General features: G+C 42.7%; 1 protein-coding gene across 1 annotated transcript in view; it reads left to right on the top strand.

Moving 5' to 3' along the window:
* HOMER2 (homer scaffold protein 2) overlaps positions 1-24,598 on the top strand; it is a 375,844-nt gene that overhangs the window by 97,888 nt on the left and 253,358 nt on the right. The gene's annotated exons all lie outside the window — the stretch shown is intronic.

The following is a 24,598-nucleotide window of genomic DNA, read 5'->3' as shown; positions in this document are numbered from 1 at the left end:
ACAGCAATGATAGAATTATTTTATGCTTTATGCCTTCCTTAGTATTAGTCCAGTAACCCGCTATAGAGTAGGTCCGAAACCATTACAGCTCTGTTTCAGCCAATGTGTACATTTTGGCGTTTTTGAGTTGTATTGTAGAGCCGTGTTCATCGGAATAAAAGAAAATGTCCCAAACCTGCATTAAGAGAGGAGCTTACTGGCAGAATTTACACACACACACATACATGCACAAACACGTATAGACACGTGTAAAAGCAGGCACATATATTCGTTTTAATAGCTAGAATACATGAAAGACGCTTTAAGCCTTCTGCACGCTATTCGGTTTTTTTTTTTTTTTTTTTCGTTTAACCCAGCAGGCTGAACTAAAAAAACCTGACAGCTCAGGAGGAGCCGCTGTACTAACAGTCTGATGTTAGTACAGTGTTCCTCCCTGCTGAACACTCCGGTAAGCACGCTCAGCCATTGGTGGAGTCTACGGGGCGCCAGACCTTTTTTGGTCATGCCCCTTCGTCAGATGCCAGCCGGCTTCTGTTTGATCGGCTGTAGTACACACAGGCCTAATGTCGGCTAGTTTCTGTTGAACCGGCCGATGCCACCCAACATTCAACTCGTGTTTACCAGGCTTAAAAGTGGTTCTAAAGCCAAAAGTTGTTTTTTTTTTTTTTTTTTTTTTTTTTTTTTTAATCTCAAGCCAGCCATAGACAGTTCGAATCTCGGCTGGTTCAGCAGGAAAAAAAGTCAAACCACTTGTCTTCCTTCATGACCAGGTCATTTTTTGCAATACAGCACTGCATTACTTTAACAATTGCGCAGGCGTGCGACACTGTACCCAAATAAAATGTATGTCCTTTTTTCCCCACAAATGGCTGTCTTTTGGTGGTATTTGATTGCCTCTGTGGTTTTTATATCTTTCTGCTATAAAAGATATCTTTCTGCTATAAAACATGGCTAATAAAAAAAAATGGAAAAAAAATCTTTAATTTAGCCTAATCCCAAATATGTGTATATTGATTGGTTTGCACAAAGTTAGAGCGTTAAAAACTATGGAATAGATTTATGTCATTTAAATTTTTTTTTTATTAGTAATGGTGGCGATCAGCAACTTATAGCGGGACTGCAATATTGCGGCAGACAAATCCGATACGAAGTGACGCTTTTTAGGGACCAGTGACACATACAGTGATCAGTGCTAAAAATGTGCGGTCACTGTATTAATGACACTGGCAGGGAAGGAGTTAACATCAGGGGCAATCAAAGGGTTAAATGTCTGCCTAGGGAGTGCTTTCTGTGTAGGAGGTGCTTTTACTATGGGATGGCAGAGATCCGTGTTCCTGCTTTGTAGGAACACAGGATCACAGCCTTCCCTTCTCACAGAATGACAGTCAGCCTTGTTTGCATAGGCAGACCGCCGTTCTACCTGTCTCACAAACGATTGGTGGGGCTGACTGGCTCCTGCTGTGTCCAATCACAATGGAAACGGGTCGCTGGCAGCAGGGATGCGCGCCCCAGATCCAAAAATGCAGGATAACATATAGATACGTGATCCTGCCTTGGGGAGCCGCTTTGCTGCTCTATATATTTACTGTATACGGTTGGCAAGTGGTTAAAAGTGGCGTTTCTGTTGCTCAGTGTGCAAAAGGCCTAAAAGTTTTGCTGTTGGGACTACAGAAATCCCCCCCCATGGGACAGGAAGTGTTATTGGTAGGATCACCAGGTGAAAATAAAGAAAAATGAATCTGAAAAAAGAACACAAATGCAGCCACCACATCTAAGGCTCTGTTCACATGTTAGCGTATGGATCACGGGCAGAACCGCCGCGGTTCCGCCCGCGATCCGGAAATTATTGCAAATCGCGGGACGCCTGTGCATTGCCCGTTGATTTGCAACAGACCTCCAAACGCTGAGCGACGTTGCCGCGATTTCCGCCTGCTGAATCGCGGTAACATCGCGCAAAAAAAAAATCACGGGACGCATTACGACCAAAAAAGTACAAGAGCTTCTTTGGATCGTATTGCGTCCCACTATTTTTTATTTCGCGATGTTACCGCGATTTAGACAGGCGGAAATCGCGGCAACATCGCTCAGCGTTTGGGGGTCTATTGCAAATCAACGGGCAACGCACAGGCGTCCCACGATTTGCAATAATCTCCGGATCGCGGGAGGAACCGCGGCGGTTCTGCCCGTGATCCATACGCTAACATGTGAACGGAGCCTAAGGACTGGTAAGCTGCATTTGTTTTATTATTTTTTATTTTATTTTTTCCCAAACACAAACATTCATGGTGTATGCAGCACTGCCAAACAAAAAATGCCATAAAATTACTTGAATGAAACTTGTTATTTTCCCCCAGGTTTCCCTGAGGTACTGGTGACTCCCAGGACCTCCTAAGTCAGGGGTCTTCAAACTATGGCCCCCTAGCTGTTTAGGAACTACAATTCCCATCATGCCTAGTAATGTCTGTGAATTTCAGAGTTTTACAATGTCTAATGGAATGTGAAGTTCTGCAACAGCTGGAGGGCGATAGTTTGAGGATCCCAGTGCTGCCTGGGAAGTCCACATCACCAGTGTCTCGAGGAAATCTCGCCCTATCCCAGGTATGGGCTGTAGGAGGTTGGGACAGCTTGCTATTGAACAATACCTAGCGACACCAGACCTCATACAACGCATGGGCTGTACGCACACATACTGTGTGGGATTGCATGCTGCATTTTTCTGCAACACCCCCGAGCTCATCTGAAGTCACCATCTGTTTTTCATACTGCAAGGGGGTCTGCAAAAAAAAAAACTGTACCTTGTGCTGTAAGAACACAAGGCTCTGCCCCGCCACCGGCACACAACGGATACCAGCATGCATGCTAAGATAGCCGGTTTCAGACTGCGGCAATTTTGAATGGGCCCGATGTATAAAGCTGTAGTAAATTGGCATTGGAACCAATTTCTCTATCGCTCATTGACAGACGTAGTCTTCTTGATTCTCAAGAGCTGGGTTATGTTGTCTCCGCAGGAGTAGGACTAGGCAGAATGACAAAACGTTCTGGCTCCACCCTAGGGGGCAGTCCCTGAGGGTATATCCTCCCTCTCTCTGCTACAGGGAATCAGTTTTTTTCTGTCTAGTCAGGAGTAAGGATTGTGATCCCAGATGGACCCAAAAAGGGGTTGCCTGCATCTGCCGCGACCATTTCCAGATGGATCAGACAGACGGTAGTGCAGGCTTATTCTATTAAGGGTCGGGAGCCCCCGTTCCCTGTTAAGGCGCACTCCACTCGGGCACTTAGTGCGTCATGGGCCTTTCGCCATCAGGCGTCAGTGGTCCAGGTGTGCAAGGCGGCTACCTGGTCGTCGGTGCATACCTTCTCTAAACATTATAAAGTTGATGTAATGGCATCGTCTGATGCCTCATTTGGCCGCAAGGTTTTGCAGGCCGCAATTTGAGGAGACCAGTGGTCTACCTCGAGGGTTTTTTCCGTTGGAAAATTTTTCTTTAGTCTCATTCTTTGTTTATAATGAGCCTTTAAAACTTCTAGTTTGGCACCGGTTGGGCCTACTAGATTGGATTTGATTTTGTCAATCCCACCCCTCATTTGTGGCACTGCTTCTGGATGTCCCAGCTCTTGAGAATCAAGAAGACTACGTCTGTCAATGAGCGATAGAGAAAAATGGATTTTTGTAAGAACTTACCGTAAAATCCTTTTCTCTTAAGCTCATTGACAGACGTAGTACCCGCCCCTCTATCATTGAGTTGGGTTGGGTTAATTTCTCTGTACTGCTTTAAACAGAACTGATTCCCTGTAGCAGAGAGAGGGAGGATATACCCTCAGGGACTGCCCCCTAGGGTGGAGCCAGAACGTTTTGTCATTCTGCCTAGTCCTACTCCTGCGGAGACAACATAACCCAGCTCTTGAGAATCAAGAAGACTACGTCTGTCAATGAGCTTAAGAGAAAAGGATTTTACGGTAAGTTCTTACAAAAATCCATTTTTTGTTGTTTTTGCCCCCATTTTTCATGAGCTGAACTCAAAGATCTAAGACTTTTTCTATGTACACAAAAGGCCTATTTCTCTCAAATATTCACAAACCTGTCTAAGGGTCCTTTCACACGATGCACCGCTTGGTGCGGTCCGTTCTCTGCTCAGCAGGGATCGATCAGCCGATCCCCGCTGAGCAGGCAGATCCCCGCTGTCCTCTATGGGGGAATCAGATGAGAACAGACCGCCTGTCCGTTCTCATCCGTTCTCATCCGATCCCATCTTATCCAATCCGCTGGATGGATGGAAAATAGGGTTTCCATTCGTCCGGATTTCACGGATAGGATCGGAATTAGATAGCAGCGGGTGTCAGCAGAGATGTCTCCGCTGACATCCGCTGCCCCATAGGGATGCATGGAGGATCCGCTCAGGTCCGCCTGAAAAAACTGACAGGTGGATCTAATCGGATCGTTCGTGTGAAAGGACCCGAAATCTGTGTTAGTGAGCACTTCTCCTTTGCCGAGATAATCCATCCACCTCACAGGTGTGGCATATCAAGATGCTGATTAGACAGCATGATTATTGCACAGGTGTGCCTTAGGCTGGCCACAATAAAAGGCCACTCTAAAATGTGCAGTTTTATCACACAGCATGCTGACTGCAGGAATGTCCACCAGAGCTGTTGCCCGTGAATTGAATGTTCATTTCTCTACCATAAGCCGTCTCCAAAGGCTTTCCGAGAATTTGGCAGTACATCCAACCAGGCCTCACCGCAGACCACGTGTAACCACACCAGCCCAGGACCTCCACATCCAGCATCTTCACCTCCAAAATTGTCTGAGACCAGCCACCTGGACAGCTGCTGCAACAATTGGTTTCCATAAACAAAGAATTTCGCACACAAACTGTTAGAAAAGGCCTAATGGAAGCTCATCTACATGCTCGTCGTCCTCATCGGGGTCTTGACCTGACTGCAGTTCGTTGTCATAACCGACTTAAGTGGACAAATGCTCACATTCGATGGCATCTGGCACTTTGGAGAGGTGTTCTCGTCACGGAGGAATTCCGATTTTCTTAGATCTTTGAGTTCAGCTCATGAAAAATGGGGGCAAAAACAAGTGCTGCATTTATAATTTTGTTCATTATTGTACAAGCATTCCAATCATGCACAATGGTTCAATGACTCCCATTTTTGCAATGAAGAAGAGAACTTTGCCCTACGTGTTGGGTCTATCCACACCAGTGGACATTATATTTGTTGGTGCTTTGTGGTGCCATTCAATGTGAATAGAACTTCAACACACCTCCAAAAATGCATGGTGTCCTGTGCGTTGCACTGTAATAAAATGCAGCCCAGCCTCATTCTCCTGTACATTGCTGTGCATTTTAACCCATTTATTTTAAATGGCCTGTTTTAAAGCACTGCAACGCAATGTGTGATAACGCATGTGCAGGCGCGCACAGCGTTGTGTTGGAAATGAGCCCTTCATGGATATCGGAATTTCTGAGCAAGGTTTTACTGCAGCGGTATTTATTATGAAGGTGACAGATGAGATTTCTTCCCTGCTGTGAGATTAGGACAAGCCATTTATGCATGTAGTGGTAACCCCTTCCCTATCTAGTGTCATTAGTACAGTAACAGTGCATATTTTTAGCACTGATCACTGTACTGGTGTCACTGGTTCCCAGAAAAGTGTCACTTAGCGTCAGATTTATCCCACTAAAAATCGCTGATCGCCACCATTACTAGTAAAAAAATAAAATAAAAATGCCATAACTATATCCCATAGTTTGTAGACTCTATATTGCGCAAGCCAATCAATATACGCTTATTGGGATTTTTTTACCAAAAAAAATGTTGCAGAATACATATTTGCCTAAATTGATGAAGAAATTTGATTTTTTTTTTTTTTTTATTGGCTGTGTTTTTATAGCAGAAGTAAAACGTTTTTTCTCTATCGTTCATTGACAGACGCAGCTCCATATAATTCTTGACCATTGGGTTATGCTGCCCCCTACAGGAGTAGAACACTTGGCAGGAAAAAGCTTTACCAAACCTATGGGGCTTTCTCCGCATGCATACACGCACACACTCTGCTATAGGCTTCATTTGTTTCTGCCTAGTTTAGAAGTAGAATTACCTGGCGGCTACTGAATCTTTCAGGAAATCAGATTCTCTTTTTGTCCTTACGGAAGGACCAAGACAGAGATTGGCTGCATCTGCTGCGACAATTTCTAGGTGGATCAGGCAGACAGTGGTTCAGGCTTATTCACTGAAGGGTCAGGTTCCACCTTTCCCGGTGAAGGCGCATTCTTCTAGAGCGCTGAGTGCCTCTTGGGCTTTTCACCATCAGACGTCGGTGATGCAAGTTTGCAAGGCGGCAACTTGGTCGTCTGTGCACATGTTTACAAAATTTCATAAAGTAGATGTGTTGGCATTCTCTGATGCCTCTTTTGCCCGCAAGGTTTTACAGGCTGCTGTTTGAAAGAGACTTAGTCTCTTTGAGGGTGTTTGTCCAGCTGAGCTCCTGTTGTTCCTGGTTGAGCTCTAAATTCTCTTGTTGGCTAAATTTAGCCTTGTTGGGATTTACGTTCCTTTTTCTGCATTATTTTCCCACCTCTCATGCAAATACTGCTTTTGGACGTCCCAATGGTCAAGAATTATATGGAGCTGCGTCTGTCAATGAACGATCGAGAAAACTGGATTTTTGTCTTACCGTAAAAACCTTTTCTCTGAAATTCATTGACAGACGCAGCCCCCGCCCCTCTATCTTGAGTGGGTTGGGGTTTTTCCCCTAAACACTGCTTGCAACGAAACTGAAGCCTATAGCAGAGTGTGTGGGTGCATGCCTGCATGGATGGCCCCATAGGCGTGGTAAAGATTTCTCCTGCCTAGTGTCCTACTCCTGTAGGGGGCAGCGTAACCCAATGGTCAAGAATTTTATGGAGCTGCATCTGTCAATGAACGTCAGAGAAAAGGCTTTTACGGTAAGACAAAAATCCAGTTTTTTTTAAAATTGGCATTCTTTTTTTGGTTATAGCACAAACAAATAAAAAACCCAGTGGTGATCAAATGCCACCAAAAGAAAGCTCTATTTGTGGGGGGAAAAAAGGACATATCTTTTATTTATGTACATGATCATGCAATAGTCAAAGTAACGCAGTGCTGTATTGCAAAAAATGGCCTGGTCATGAAGAGGGGTAAATCTTCCCGTGCTGAAGTGGTTAATGAAGACAGACTTGGGACAGGCTCACTTAACATTGTTCAAAAAACCTTCTAGTCAGCTATGGCACCTCCTTCTTAGAAACCTCTAAAAAGCATGCAATGTTTTAAGAATTTCTTTTTTTTTTTGAAGGCTTGCGGTGTAAATAGGAGTATAAAACAAACGTATAGCGGTTTCTCATATTTGACAGCAATAGTGGAAATACACTTTGTCATTCTGTGTTTGGTTCTAAACCCATACTATTGTTTTATAACCTGCAGACTACTGTACGGGGATAAAATCCAGAGCAAGGATTGTAGTCGCATCCTTTTGTTTTGCCATTTGCATCTTTTGCAGGTTGCTGTACTGAAGTTTTATCTCTACGCATGATTGAAAAAAAAAATCCTTTTAGATGTCAATATCAAGATCTTTTTTTTTTTTTTTTCCCATTCCATCCTTCATCTATGGAAAAGACCTTCTGTGTTGTCTAAAGCTCATGTAAAATGGCAGCCATGAATCCCTTTCATGTTGGTCCAATTAAAGGTTTCACGCTCTTCAAAGGGCCCATTTCTTTAAAGTCTATGATAATGCGCACACAGAACCCCCGGCCTTATTATATACCGGCTTCACCTAGTGCAAACTTTACATCATTTGTGTGTTGGAATGTCTTGCAGAATGCTGGCATTTCATGTACAGATGTACTGCTATGCACTTTTATAAACTGTGCTTGCTGGTTCTCCCGGTTGCCCCCCAATTTTTGTAGTAATATTTAGAGGATACAGAGATTATTCATTCTAAGTCTCACCCGCACTGGTACAGTACGAGATCATTCAGAAAATGTATAGAGAGGGCTTGTGTTTACAGAGATGGTCAGCCCAATACTATGCAAGGCCCCAGACGTTCGATGTATGCCCCAGTGTTTGAAATATGTTATTATGATGGTATTCTATAATACAAAGTTTAATTTCATGGAAATGAAAAGCACTTGCGCCAATCTTTATGATTGAAGAAATGGATTGCTGCTGTGATTAACCCCTAGGGTGAAGGCTGGAAATTTGTGTAATATTGGATATTACGTCAACAGCGCATATCCTGTAGCAGGGTGGTATGGGAAAAAATTGCTGTATGGGATGGTATGTGGATATCAGGTATGTTGGTATTGACACCAACAAGTCTACCTATGACTTAGGGGTTGCTCCTGCCAACATCCCTGAGAGTGTACGTATAGTACTAGGTAGTATAATGAATGTTACCTACAGCGTATACCTGAATATAGGGGTGTGTGATACCACCTATATATTATTTCCATGTGTTTAATAAACCACAAAAAAATAAATTGTGCATATACTGTGCTAAATTTGACTTTGCAGTCATAGACAATGATAGTGCACACACTAATCCCGTGTGCTTGGTTAACCAAATAAAATTATATAAAGTGCATAGGCTGTGCTTATTTTGGTTATTACAAACAAAATAATGTATACATTTATAAATGAATATTATATAGAAGTGATAAAAAGTTCATTAAAAAATCCAATAAACAGAAGAAAAGTGCTTAGTGCATAAAGATGGTGTCCATATACTCCAAAAATAAATAGTAATTCCAAGTGACTGTTCTAATTTCAGTGTTGGTGTTTTTCAAATTAACAGTGCAATAGTGAGGTCACCCTCCGTGCTCCTGTATACATGAGGTAGGCAATGCAAACTCACCAGATGTTGTTGACCCCCAATGTCTTACGGCAAGTGGGTCAAATGGGCTTATATGGTGAGTGTCCAGCGGGGTCCCAGCCGCCCGTGCTCGGGTGGTCCTGGATCCTATTGGTTGGTGTATTGAGACAAAAGTATCGCACTCGGAAGTTCCGAAGACGTCACGCATTGATGACGAAACGCGTCAAGTTGAACCGCACGTAGCCTCGTTTTCACTGTGGTACGTGGAACGCAAGCCGAGTTACACCCGGAAGCTCCGTTTAGAGAGCGGGCGAACCCTCACCGGCGTCCCGCAAGGCTTCCAATACTCGGGCTCTTTGCAATATTCCACTGTAATTTTAACACTGTACCACCAATGTTTTATATCAATTATTTTTAAGCACTATTGCACTTTTTTGTTCTTTTAAAAATAAATACGGAGTTTTATACTACACCATGAGGAGTGCGATACTTTTGTCTCAATACACCAACCAATAGGATCCAGGACCACCCGAGCACGGACGGCTGGGACCCCGCTGGACACTCACCATATAAGCCCATTTGACCCACTTGCCATAAGACATTGGGGGTCAACAACATCTGGTGAGTTTGCATTGCCTACCTCATGTATACAGGAGCACGGAGGGTGACACCACTATTGCACTGTTGATTTGGAAAAACACCAACACTGAAATTAGAACAGTCACTTGGAATTACTATTTATTTTTGGAACTATATGGACACCATCTTTATGCACTAAGCACTTTTCTTCTGTTTATTGGATTTTTTTAATGAACTTTTTATCACTGCTATATAATAATCATTTATCAATGTATACATTATTTTGCTTGTAATAACCAAAATAAGCACAGCCTATGCACTTTATATAATTTTATTTGGTTAACCAAGCACACGGGATTAGTGTGTGCACTATCATTGTCTATGACTGCAAAGTCAAATTTAGCACAGTATATGCACAATTTATTTTTTTGTGGTTTATTAAGCACATAGGAATAATATATAGGTGGTATCACACACCCCCTATAGTCAGGTATACGCTGTAGGTAACATTCATTATTCTACCTAGTACTATACGTACACTCTCAGGGCTGTTGGCAGCAGCAACCCCTAAGTCATAGGTAGACTTGTTGGTGTCAATACCAACATACCTGATATCCACATACCATCCCATACAGCAATTTTTTCCCATACCACCCTGCTACAGTATATGCGCTGTTGACGTAATATCCAATATTACACAAATTTCCAAAGTTTAATTTCACACTGTAATAATCACACACTCTACTCTCAAGCATATTTCTGGTAAAAGGTAAATGTTGTGTAATTCTGCAAGCAGAGATTACAAATACATTAAAATCATATCTAAGCTATCATTGATACAACACTAATAATGAAACCAAAAATAAAAATATTTCTTACCTTTTCTATATTTTGAAGCAGAATTCTACATGGGACACTATAGGCAATTTCTATTATTTTGAATAGATGGCAATGTGGAGATAGAGGACAGGCAGAGACCATGCATTACCATACTATGTACCAGCCATGTCTTTTAAACTTCTTAGGACAGACAGTGTGTCCATCTAATTTACAACTGTTAATAAAGATCTGCCAGCACAATACTGCCAGGGTTAATTACGGAATACATCTACCCAGCCCTCTACTTTACATTACATAGATGGAGAAGAACAAAGTAGGATTTTGTCAGTTCTGGAGTTTTCAGAATAGAGCATGTAAAAATGAAAGCTGCAATCTTCAAATTATTTTGTGTGTGTTCCAATAGCAAAAAAAAAAGTAGGTGGTATCAATATCACAAACCGCCACACATTGATGACTTCACTCTAGAGCAGTGATGGCGAACCTTGGCACCCCAGATGTTTTGGAACTACATTTCCTACACTGCAGAGTGAAAAAGCATCATGGGAAATGTAGTTCCAAAATATCTGGGGTGCCAAGGTTCGCCATCGCTGCCCTAGAACTTTCATTCTAGATCTGTGGTTCAACAGTCCCTGCCCATAGTCACACCACTGACGCGTTTTGCCCTGATTGCGCACTCTACAGTTAAGGTGTGGCTGTGGGTGGAGACTGTTGGACCACAGTCCTAGAATTTCTACAAATTGCGATGCCATCAGTGTGCAGCCGTTTACTTTACTTTATTGATACTGCCAAACAAGGGAGTGAGTATGGATACCCATGGCTGGTACCTGTCCAAAATAACTAAGACCGAGGAGGAGAGAGGAGCCTAGAGCAGTGCCCAGCAGAACAAATATTTTGGTGCTATCCCATTTCAGCTGCATAAGTGAAAATACACTTTTTAAGTAAAGGATTGCTTTTCGGTGGAGATTAAGGGCACTCAGGTTTAGGTGTACATTGTGTCTAGAGAAAATGCTGATATGCTGGTTATTGCTATGAGTGAATTGTTAACACTGCTATCCCTCTCTGCCTCATCCAATCAGAGACCGCTTTGCATTAAGTCAGAAAATACAAAGTGTTCTCTGAATGGCACTCATGCCGAGTAGTCAACCTCTTGTATTTAGGATGCAGCCGCTCAGCACAGAATCCGAAAGCAAGTGGAGATCACTGGAGTCTACTTCTGTGATTTCCACTTTCCAGGGACATTGGCTAGATATGGTATAAGTTACATCGGTCCAAGCTGAAATATTACTATCTGGAATTCTTCTTCTTCAATTCTTAAAGTGATGCTAAGAGTCCATTCAGACTAGCGCGACTTGTCAGGCGACTTGGTCGCCTGACAAGTCGCAGTCGGTCGCTCGCCATTGAGTAGTACAGGAACGGTTCTAATAGGAGCGACACAAGTCGCTCTGACTTAGAAAAAGGATCCTGTACTACTTTAGGGCGACCTGGAGGCGATTTGCATTGACTTCAATTATATGAAGTCCGTGCAAGTCGCGGTGCACAGCGTGCACCGCGACTTCACAGGTCGCCCCACAAAGTCGTGTCGCGCCAGTCTGAATGGGCTGTAAAGGTAAAGTTTTTATTTTGTATTTTTTTTTCCCTTAATAAAATAACAAACATGTTATACTTCCCTGCTCTGTGTAATGGTTTTGCACAGAGCACCCCTGATCCTCCTCTTCTCTGGTCCTCTGCTGACTCTCCTGTCTCCCCCCCCCCCCCCCGCTGAGTGCCCCCATAGTAAGCGACTTGCTCATGCGTGCTCACACCTGAACCCTGCGCTGTGTCTCCCATAAGACACACAGCACTTGGCTCAGCCTCCTGATGCTGTCTCTGAGCCAGTGAGGAGGGAGAGAGCCAGCGCTGCTCTCCTGCACATCACTAGATTTGGTTCGTGCTCAGATAATTATTATAGGGGGGCTGCACACAGAAGTTTTTTTTTTTTACCTAAATGCAAACCTTTAGCCTTTAGAACCACTTTAAAAATTAAAATTCACCGCTTTGTCCTTTTATTAAGTAGAAGTTGATGCCTTTTTTTTTTAGCATTAGAAGTATCATCATGCTGCTAGGAGTGTCCTCACTTTTGTCATGATTTTTTAATGTTCCAATGGTGTTGCAGAGACATTTGTATCTTTGTATTTATTGTTCATATTCATCTTTAGCAGAAGATAACATCACAGTATAGTAGATTATTCTTTTTTAATTTGGAACATTGCTGTGACTCACTAAGCAGTGAGTCACTTGTGTGATTTACACTCATATAGCCTATTGATGCATAGATGAGGCTCTGGACCCCTTTTTTCCTGTTATTGCAGTCATTCCATGTGTGAACATCCTCAAGCTTAACGAACACTTTCTAATGTGCCTGGATCCTTGCAATGAACCAAGAGTGGGATTTACTTATTTCAGGAATGACTCACATGTCTCTCAGACTACTGATGACAAGTACGCAATCCAATCTAGCTTTCCTGTCGTCGTGAAGTACTTAATACGTTGCTTTTTATCAATCTGCCAGTAATGTAGTAATCAGACTTACTACCAGGATCAGACTGATTGGCACAGCCTGATGTTATAGTTGTTAGTGAAGCGAAGGTTTAGGTATGATTTTTATTGCATATTTACATTGGTCCAGTTTGCAACAATGCAAGTCAGTGGCGTCGCTATGGGGGTGCGGCCCGCTACTGGGTGACACCATCAAGTAGGAAGTGTTATTCAATCACAATGGTGTCACCCCCATCCGTGACAGGGCACCGATTGGCGTGCCAGCGCCGACCACATCATTTGGGGTGCGCACCGTGACTGCGCTGCCGGTCCAAAACCAGCCTGGCCAGCGCCCTGCAGGGCACTATGGCAGGCTGAACAGGAGAGCCGGATGCACTAACTCGAAATTCTACTATTTTCATATGATAATGTTATTCAAATTTGCTAGGTGCTTGATAGTTATTAACTGCGCTACTATGTTATATGGGAAAAATTATTGGTGGGGATGACACCATGTTTTACCAACCCTAGTGATGCCACTGATGCAAATATGCATATTTCACACCTCCAGCTTGGAACAATGTAATTGTGCATATTTCATACGTGATTCTGACCCCTGCAAAAATCTGCATATCACTGTAATAGTAGCCGACACAACAGTGATAGCCACAGTCTTGCAGGTCCAGTGCCAAGTGGCTGCCCTTCTGCATGGTGCCCACAAGGGTTTGATTGCTTGCCACCACTGCCATTCAGATTGTCTTGGATTATTTTTAATGGATACAAGCAGTTCCCTGATTAGATGAGGTGGAAATTGTGACATCACCACCCCTCCTCTCCACCACATTCAATCAGAAAATGCTTTTATTTAAAAAAAATACAAGTCATTCCCACATGTGGGTAATGTGCAGAAAGGCAGTAGGACACAGAAAATTGGTATCAGGAGTTCAAAGAATAATTCCCAGCTCACTTACCAACTAGCCTGCAACAAAATGAATTGTCCTTTCCAACAGTTTCTGTTAAATCAAGGTTTCGTTTGCAGACATTTACAAATATATGCGTAAGCTGCAGAGCCAGTTCACTGCACCCCACTATACTGTAGTACTAACTCCATAAATTTTGAGTCTCCAAAGTAGGAGCAAATATATAATAATGGATATAATAATGGATTGATTGAGGGAAGGTATGCCTGGTGGGAGCCCACCCCTCCTTAAACCACTTGCTGGCTGCCCTATAGCAGTTTTTCTGCTACAGGACGGCAGCTGTGCACTGGGGCACCATCCTGCTCTCCCACCTACAGGGGGCGCACACTCCCCCTGCTGTCATTCACAGCAGAAGCAGATCGGCAGGTGCTGGGCCAAAGGCTCAGAATAGAGCTCTGCCTATGTAAAGAAAGCAGGGACTCCAATCCAGCTCTTCCCCTTGTAAAGGCAGCGCACATAGTAAACACAAACACTGGCTAGGCACGCATTTCACCCTTTGATTGCCCTAGATATTTAACCACTTAAGCCCCGGAGGATTTTCCTGCTAAACGACCAGGGGGTATTTTGCGATTCGGCACTGCGTGACTTTAACAGACAATTGCGCGGTCGTGCGACACTGTATCTAAACAAATTTGGCGTCCTTTTTTTCCCACAAACAGAGCTTTCTTTTGGTGGTATTTGATCACCCGTGCGATTTTTACTTTTTGCGCTATAAACAAAAAAAGAGCGTACATTTTGCAAAAATAACAATATTTTTCACATTTTTTTATATAAAATTCCCCAAAAAAAAATGTAAAAATCAAAATTTTTTTAAAATTTTCGGCCAATTTGTTTTACGCTACCTATGTTTGGTAAAAAAAATCGCAAAAAGCGTATTTTGATTGGTTTGCGCAAAAGTTATCGCGTTTACTAACAAAGGGAAAGATTTCTGTCATTTTTGGTGTTTTTTTTTTTTTAACGTGTAATGGCGGCGATCTGCGATTTTTTTTTGCGGTACTGCGACATTGCGGCGGACAGATCGGACCCTTGACTGACATTTTTGACACTTTTGGGGTTACCAGTGACATTTCTACAGTAATCAGTGCTATATATATGCACTGTTACTGTAAAAATACACTGGTAGTGAAGGGGTTAACTTTATTTGGGAGGGAGGGGCTGTGTGTGTCCCTAGGGGCGTGCTTTCTACTGTGATTGGCTGTGGCTTGAGCTGTAAGGACACTGATCCACGGATCTACATACTAGATCCGAGTGATCAGTGTCTTTACAGCGAGGAGAATGACAGGTGGCTTGTTTACACAAGCTGCCTGACATTCTCCCTCTCCCCCGCCGATTGCCGAGTGACCGACGGACATCGGGTCCGCTGGTCACACGCGCGGGGGGGTCCGTGACCGCGCGGGAGCGGGAGCGCGCCTCCGTGGGCGCGCGCTCGCTCCCCAGAGCCTCACAGGCGAGCGACGTAGCCCTACGTCACTCTGCCTGTGAGGGGCCGACTGCCGCAGTAAATATACTGTGAGCAGTCGGCAAGCGGTTAATCCCTTCCCAGCCAGTGTCATTAGTACAGTGACGGTGCATATTTTTAGCACTGATCACTGTATTAGTGTCACTGGTTCCCACAAAGTGTCAAAAATGTCAGTGTCCAATTGTCCGCCGCAATATCGCAGTCCTGCTATAAGTTGCTGATCACCGTCCTTGCTCTACTATAAAAATAAAAAAGTTCCAGTATATATCCCATAGTTTGTAGATGTTATAATGTTCGCATAAACCAATTAATATACGCTTATTGGGATTTTTTTTTACCAAAAATATGTAGCAGAATACATATTAGCCTAAATTTATAAAGAAATTAGATCTTTTTTTTTTTTTTTTATTGGATATGTTTTATAGCAGAAAAGTAAAAATATTCGTTTGATTTTTCAAAACTGTTGGCTTTTTTTTGTTTATAGCGCAAACAATAAAAATCGCAGTGGTGATCAAATACCACCAATAGAAAGTTGAAATTATCAACTTTTATTTGGATACAGCATTGCATGACTGCACAATCGTCAGTCAAAGTAACGCAGTGCCGTATAACAAAAAGTGGGTAAATCTTCCGGAGGTCAAGTGGTTAAAGGTATAGGAACACACTGGACATCTAGAAATAGCACAATGGTATCCAGTATGTCCCCTCACGAGGCATTTCAAAAAACAAAAAGAAAAATTCCCGGCTCACTTACCAACTAGGCTGCAATGTCCCTTCCGGTATTCGGGACACACGCTGGCTACGGCAGAGCAGTGGAGTGGGTTATCGCTGTTTGTATTGCGGGTTGTATTAATGCTAAGCGGGCACCGAATCATGTAGGAGGCCATTCATTTGTTTTTACGTTGATTTAATGAAACCACCACGGTACACTATGAGATATTTCCTTTTCTTTTCAGCTGGTTCTATATATGCATGTTGATTGGCAAGGAACATCTCTATATGTTGCTATTCCCTGGTTGGAATATGTGAAGGTGGAAAAAGGCTTTTCAGCCTATGATTTAGGGGCTGTCTGGTGAGTGTGCACATCAGTCACTGGGTGTCAAATTTTACACCATCACCATCTTGGCTATGGTATTCAGACTTTTGTGTGATTCATTCTTTATCAAAAAATGTATTTATTGGTATGTCTTTATAATAATCTCATTCTGTAGGTTTATATACTGTATGTTTATCTTCACATATAATCTATGCACTGTTAAAGCAGAGGGTTTGGTTATCGCTAGTGCCCTCTGCATTTGGGCCTGCACTACCACTAAGCAATCTAGGCAGCCGCCGGTTTTCCTACTGTCCTCTGCAGCATGTAACTAACTCAGCAGGCAGCCACTTCTTCCGTACATAGTGTCAGAGGCGTAGCAACACTGGAGGACTGTGTCTTGACAGAACAGAAGCAAATATTCCCTGTGTGCCTCTATGATCAGTGACCTGTCCCTCTGAGTCTCTGGTGTTTGTTGTCTCAGTACAGCCAGCTCTGCCTCTGCCCCTGCCCATATGTGATTCCTATATGGATTCATGTGACCCCTGACCCGCCCCCCCCCCCCCATGTCATTGAGATCCACTCAATCTCCTGGTCTGCCCTGTACAGTGGAAGAATCACATGGGCACACCGGGCTTGGTGTCAGCTGGAGGCACGAGGCAGGGTTTGTTCCTGGTACTGGGTCTCTCCCCTTCAGTTAGGCTGCATTTGATGGGCGCTGGTGAGGCTGCATTTGATGGGCACTGAAAAGCTGCATTTGATGGGCACTGAAAAGCTGCATTTAATGATGGGCACTGGTGAGGCTGCATTCGATGATGGGCACTGATAGGCTGCATTATTTGATCCAAAAGCTGGCTTAGGGCAAAAACCTGTAACATTTCAAAATTAGCTGGTCTAGCAAAGCGTTGCATGCAAAATGGTAGCAGTCATTAAAAAGGTGGGGTATACATGGGCAGGGCAAAGGGGGTGGGGTCAGGGGCAGAGCCGCAAAATGAGGTTTCGCCTAGGGTGTCAAAAATCCTTGCACCAGCCCTTCCCTGCATTGCATATTTTCACTTACCAACCAGCCTGTAACAAACCGCATTGTTTGCACACATTTGCTAATATGAGTAAGCTGCAGGGCCACTTCAAGGCACCCTACTTTTGGTATCAGTAGTCGCAGCACTGGCTACTACATTGATCTGAAGCTTCTACAGGGATCGTTCCGGTATGAGATATTGCAAACTTACATTGGTCCAAGCTGGAGCAATGTACAGTATCTCACAAAATTGAGAACACCCCTCACATTTTTGTAAATATTTTATTATATCTTTTTATGTGACAACACTGAAATGACACTTTGCTACAATGTAAAGTAGTGAGTGTACAGCTGGTATAACAGTGTAAATTTGCTTACCCCTCAAAATAACTCAACACACTGCCATTAATGTCTAAACCACTGGCAACAAAAGGGAGTTTACTCCGAAGTCAAAATGTCCAAATTGGGCCCAATTAGCCATTTGCCTTCCCCGGTGTCATGTGACTCGTTACTGTTACAAGGTCTCAGGTGTGATTGGGGAGCAGGTGGTGTTATCGCTCTCACTCTCTCATACTGGTCCCTCGACGTTCAACATGACACCTCATGGCAAGGAACTCTCTGAGGATCTTAAAAAATACCAAAAAAAAGACCATACAGCGGAGTAACAGGACAGGTTCCACTCAGAACAGCCCTCGCCATGGGCGACCAAAGAAGTTGAGTGCATGTGCTCAGCGTCATATCCAGAGGTTGTCTTTTGTAAATAGATGTATGAGTGCTGCAAGCATTGCTGCAGAGGTTGAAGGGGTGGGGGGGGTCAGCCTGTCAGTGCTCAGACCATACGCCGCACACTGCATCAAATTGGTCTGCATGGCTGTCGTCCCACAAGGAAGCCTCTTATGAAGATGATGCATAAGAAAGCCCACAAACAGTTTGCTGAAGACAAGCAGATTAAGGATATGGATTACTGGAACCATGTCCTGTGGACTGATGAGACCAAGATAAACGTATTTGGTTCAGATGGTGTCAAGCGTGTGTGGCAGCAACCAGGTGAGGAGTACAAAGACAAGTGTGTCTTGCCTGCAGTCAAGCATGGTGGTGGGAGTGTCATGTTCTGGGACTTCATGAGTGCTGTTGGCACTGGGGAGCTACAGTTCACGGAGGGCATCATGAATGCCAACATGTACTGTGACATACTGAAGCAGAGCATGATCACCTTCCTTCAGAGACTGGGCCCAAAGCAGTATTCCAACATGATAACGACCCTAAGCACACCCCCAAGATGACTGCAGCCTTTCTAAAGAAGCTGAGGGTAAAGGTGATGGACTGGCCAAACATGTCTTTAGACCTAAAGTCTATTGTGCATCTGTGGGGCATCCTCAAATGGCAGGTGGAGGAGTGCAAAGTCTCTAACATCCACCAGCTCTGTAATGTTGTCATGGAGGAGTGGAAGAGGACTCCAGTGGCAGCCTGTAAAGCCCTGGTGAACTCCATGCCCAAGAGGGTTTAGGCAGTGCTGACCACACAAAATATTGAAACTTTGGGCCCAATTTGGACATTTTGACTTAGTAGTGTACTCACTTTTGTTGCCAGCGGTTTATACATTAAAGAGGTTGTAAATCCATATATATATATATAAATATATATATATATATATATATATATATATATATATATATATATATATATATATAATATTTTTTGTAACCTGAAAGAGAAACACCTAATGAGCTAGTATGCACCGCATACTAGCTCATTATGAAATACTTTACCTTAGAATGAGCGCCCGCCGTGCCGCCCGCTTACCTGTATGACGGGCGACATGTCCAGTCGCCCGTCTTCCGGGATCGCGGTATCCGGCCATCTGATTGGCCGGAGCCGCGGTGACGTCGCGCACGTGCGCGGGAGCCGACGGTCAAGCCACGGGACTCTAAAGGAAGGGCACCAGCGGCCGTTCCTTCAGAGCGCATGCGCCAGTGACGTCACTGGCTGCATGTAAGGTAAATATCTCCTAAACGGTGCATGTTTAGGAAATATTTACAGTACCTATAGGTAAGCCTTATCATAGGCTTACCTATAGGTAAAAGTGTCAGAGGAGGGTTTACTTCCTCTTTAATTGCTGTGTGTTGAGTTATTTTGAGGGGACAGCAAATATACACTGTTATACAAGCTGTACACTCACTACTTTACATTGTAGCAAAGTGTCATTTCTTTAGTGTTTTCACATAAAAATAATAAAATATTTACAAAAATGTGAGGGGTGTACTTTTGTGAGATACTGTAACTAAGCAGTAACAGTCATACCTAAATTTCAGTTTGTAGGGCCGGTTCACACTCAATCGCACAAGAATTCAGTGCGTGTTCCTGTGCAATTAAGAATGTGCTGAAATTGAATGGCACCAAAAGCAATGCATGCACTACTTTTGGAAATGGACTGAACTGGATTGAATGGTATTCTTGTACACAGCAATCCGGTGTAGGCAAACGCACTGCGTTTGCAACTTGCATTTCATGTGTCCTTAACATTGCACTGACCCCCACTGCAGATCGTAAGGGTGCGGTGGGCTTTGAATACAGTGTGGGAAGCGCACATGGAATACCGTGTTCTAGTGTGAATGAGTCCTAAAGGCAGACCTACACTATTCTACTATACTACACTACTCCTGGGTCTATTCGAATGAAGCACATATGTAGTATTTTCAGTTTGTCGGATTTTTATTATTCTTTGCGTGAGATTTCTTTAGCCGTTCAGCGATTCCTCATAGACTGAAAATGTAAAAGGTCCCTTTGTCCTTGCATACATTAGTGTACATAAGTGCATGGCAGAGAAATTGGGAAAACACAGCACACTTGGTATAGTTAAACTGTAAACCAAGCATTGCGCAGGAGCACTTTCATGTTCAAAGTATTTCCCCCCTTATTTTGAAGCATACACGAGGTTGCCAGAACAGAGTACCCCTTCATGATGTACAGTACAGGGTAGATCAGTGAAATCATTGATTTCTAAAATCTTTGGTGTATGAGATATGATGCCTGCCAGCCACATTTGTTTGATTACCCTGCCACTTGATTCTTATGGGCTCTTGTAACTCTCTAAAACAATGGCCAACATACGGTCGTGGTAACTAAGCCACTCCTACCAGTATTCCATTAAGGCATCCCTAATGTATTCTGACTATTGAACATACCCAATATATTTGTTCATATCCATTGGGCTTGTTTCTTGGTGACTAGTGGCTATGGTACTTTGGGTTGTATTGTGGTCCTCTACAGTGGCACCCATTTGACAGCAGCATCTTCATACCAAAAATAAAAACCGGTATGTAACTGCCTGCACCTATTGGATATTTCACAATAGAAAAAGGTTTTTTGAACCTGCCTGTTTGCATCCCTGAAGAAGAGACTTTGCCTCGAAATGCGTTATACTGTCTTGACCCTCTGTTATCAGTTACCATCTTATATGTATATTTTACTGCATGATAATTGAATCATATGTTTAAATAAACTATAGCTTTTTAATCTTTACGCAATGGCTCATTGGACATTCTGCTGCACAAAAAGTCCCTGGATTTAGAGGGTTGCATTTCCATTTGCTATTGGTGTTTGAGATGGTCCTACTGAATTATCCCAATAACACCCATTAAATCAAACTGAGCTTTAACATGCTCCCTATTAGTGTCTGCTGATGCTGCAAGCTTGGATGATGGATGGCCTGGCTTTGCAGTACTTAAGACCCCGGCGCTCAACCTGGAGCCCTTTGGTACATTTGGTGCAGCACTCAGGCCCCAGCCGCCAGTACTGGGAGTATTGATTTGTAAATGTGCTGCTATGGCTGTGATTTCTAGCAGTCTCATTTCATGTATCCCTAGACCTAGCAGTCTCTTGCAGCAAAGTTTCCAGCCCCCAACTACACCTGTACTATATTTCTATTTTCGTGTGTGTGTTTGTGTATGTATGTGTGTGTGTGTATATATGTGTGTGTGTGTGTGTGTGTGTATATATGTGTGTGTGTGTGTGTGTGTGTGTGTATATATATTGTAAAGTTTGGGGGTTCTAGCTCCACCGGATTGAGTGCACAACCGTTTAAAACATAAACAAAAAGGCTTTATTTCAGCAAACTTAAACAGGCTTCCAGCAGTGCATAAATCAAACACAAAATAAAGTCCGCTTTTCTTCAGCACAAAGGAATAAAGCAAGAAAAAAGGCACATACGGTTTTGTGGATGGGTCTTCACCCCAAGGTTTGTAAGTCCTTAATAGACCTCTCAGCAGCTTCCAGCAAACTTGCAGCTCCTTCAGACAGGTGCAACCACCAAACTCACCTATTGCTGCTTCCTGTCTCTTAAGGACTGCTTCTCATGGGTCTTAACCCTGTGTGTGCTGGAATCCCTTATGGTCAGGGGTGGGGGCTCTTTCCCACCCGAATATCACTACAGAGCCCCCCAAATTCCGGGTCCCAAATATCTCTCTATTCAACCCAGAGAGAACTGCGATTCAGTCCTCCTAATTTTAGCTATTTCCAGGAATTTCTCACCCGTCTTGGGTGACCCCCTGAACATTTCCCAACTTCCCTTAAAGAGACCACAACCCAAACACAGGAGATATATAGCGACTGTCCAGGACCCAACCTTGGCGTCCTGTACAATATATATATATATATATATATATATATATATATATATATATATATATATATATATATATATATATATTATACACATATACAGTATGTGATCAGTGCAGTGTTTCTCAACCCTCTTTTTGGTCAAGGCACCCGTTAGGATTATGGACAGTCTTGAGGCACCCCATTCTAAAATGTAAAAAACTTTTTTAATAGTTTTACATAATGCAGCAACATCCACACACCTAGGACACCCAATGTTAGAGGTATTTTTTTTCTTCCAAAGCAAATATACTTTTGCACACTGGTAATGACTAGTATTCTATTGTTTATCTTCTCTCTCAATTTTTCCCCATCAGTCAGCTTATGTGAACTCGGTGCTGAGTGAGAGAGGCACAGGAGGGTCAAACAAGGATGCTGTGGAGGCGGCAGACATCCTCCTTATCAACCGATGATGTCATTGGTTGTTATTTTGCCGGTGTCTAGAAAGTCTAAGGCCCCTTTCACACATACGGACCATTCAATTCATTAGTTCAGTCACAATTTTTTGTCCGTTTTTTCAGTCAGCCTCAGTTTTTCATCCTTTGACATCAGTTTTTTTCATTCGTTGTCATCCGTTCATCTGATCCGTTTATGTAACGGATGAAAAATAGGGCTTTCATCCGTTCAATAAAAACAGATGTTGACGGAAGTGGATGAAAATGGATGATCATCCATTTACATCTGTTTTTCCATAGGAATGCATTGATTTCCGTTTTTTATCCGTCAACGAATGGATGAAAAAAGGACGAACGGTCCGTATGTTTGAAAGGGGCCCTAATGGTGCATAATGAAAACCCATGCCTTTTTTGTAATAAAAATATAAATATTGTATAAATATTTTGATAATTTTTTAGGCATTTTGCCAAGGCACCCCTGAAGAAGCCTCAAGGCACCCCAGGGTGCCCTGGTTGAAAAAGGCTTGATCAGTGTATTCGCAGTCTCCGGTAATCCTATGTAGCACCACAAAAAACAAATATTATGTTTGGCTCCTTGGGGATGTCAGGGACCACATTGGAGCCTTCCTTAATCTATTAACACGACTTGCTTAAGATTTTGGGATGTGCTGAGTTAAATTTAGCGCAGAATGCGTTACCATTTTCATGGTCTTTGAAGCACATTCCATATTTGGGTATAAAATTTACTCCCAACCATTCTGATCTTTATGCAGCCAACTTTACTCCATTATTGAAAAAAGTTACTGAACTACTGACGAAATGGGCATCACTTCCATTGTCGTGGTTTGGGAAGATAAATGCAATCAAAATGGTTATTCTACCCAAATTTTTATATTTATTTAGGGTCCTGCCAATTCATATACCTGCACATTTTCTTTGAATCTTACCATGTAAAATAATTAAATTCACCTGGGGTTCAATCCACATTGATTCTCCCCAAAACAAGGGGTGGACTGGGTCTCCCCAATTTTGCCACATATTACAAAGCTGCGCAATTGGCACAATTAACTAAGTATCATGCCACTACTGAAATTCCCTTATGGGTTACGATAGAATCTATCGAATGTGACCCCATCTCAATTTCCAATCTCTTATGGTTACAACCATCAGATCGAAAACATATTACTAATCCAATTACCAAGCATTCTCTCTCTTTATGGGATAGACTAAAGACTAATTATAATTTACAGTCTACACACAATCCACTACAATCTTTTCTGAGAAATCCAGCCTTTTATCCGGCTTGGGAATTCCCAAATTCATTTCGGGCATGGTCTAGGTCAGGCCTGTCAAGGCTATTTAATCTGGTCTCTAGCTCTTCTATCTTAAGTTTTCCTGAACTTTGTGAAACACATCATTTACCACATTCAGAACTTTTTCGATATCTCCAAATTAAAAATTTCTATACCCCATTTATAACAAATGGTACCATTCTGAATCAGCTCTCTCGATTTGAGCGTATCTGTATCAACAACCCACACTCCAGAGGTCTAATTTCTAGCATATATTCTCAATTGCTTAACAATCCAGACGTAGATACACCAAACTATGTCAGGAAATGGGAAACAGACCTTGGCCGTACACTTAACCAATCAGAATGGTCTGAAATCTGGTCTGTAACGAAATCTTCTTCAAATTTTATCGTAATTGAATCATCATACAAGGTTCTTTCACGATGGTACTTGGTACCAGCTAGAATCGCCACGTTCACACCAAACTATCTGGCCTTTTGTTTTAGAGGTTGTACGGAAATAGGTACACATTTTCATATATGGTGGAATTGCTCAATTGCTACAGTTTTTTGGAAAGAAATATTCTCTCTAGCATCTAAAATGTTTGAAATAGATATTACTCCAGATCCGGTGATTTGCCATTTTAAATTTAAAACCTGCATGCCTGACACAAAAACAATTCAAATTATTCCTTCAGCTTCCTAATGCCGCTAAACAAACCATAGCCAAAGCTTGGAAGACTACAACTTTGAATCTTGTAGAAGTTAAACATAGGATGAATAATGCATTATTACATGCAAAAATGGAAGCCATGGATTGCGATAAATTTAGTACTTTTATAAGCATTTGGGACCCTTGGATTAAACATGGCCTATCACCGGGTTTTGAGGAACAGGTTCTGAATGCTTGGTAGTTAAGACTTCTATTTTATTTACTTTGTATTAACTTTTGTGGTAAAAGTTCTGTTCTCGATGCTCTCTCCTTTACCCA

Source organism: Pelophylax lessonae, assembly GCF_965119305.1.
Source record: "Pelophylax lessonae genome assembly, chromosome: 4".
NCBI classification, from domain to species: domain Eukaryota; kingdom Metazoa; phylum Chordata; class Amphibia; order Anura; family Ranidae; genus Pelophylax; species Pelophylax lessonae.
Note: the sequence above shows the minus strand (reverse complement) of the source record. Positions and strands in the feature narration are given on the sequence as shown.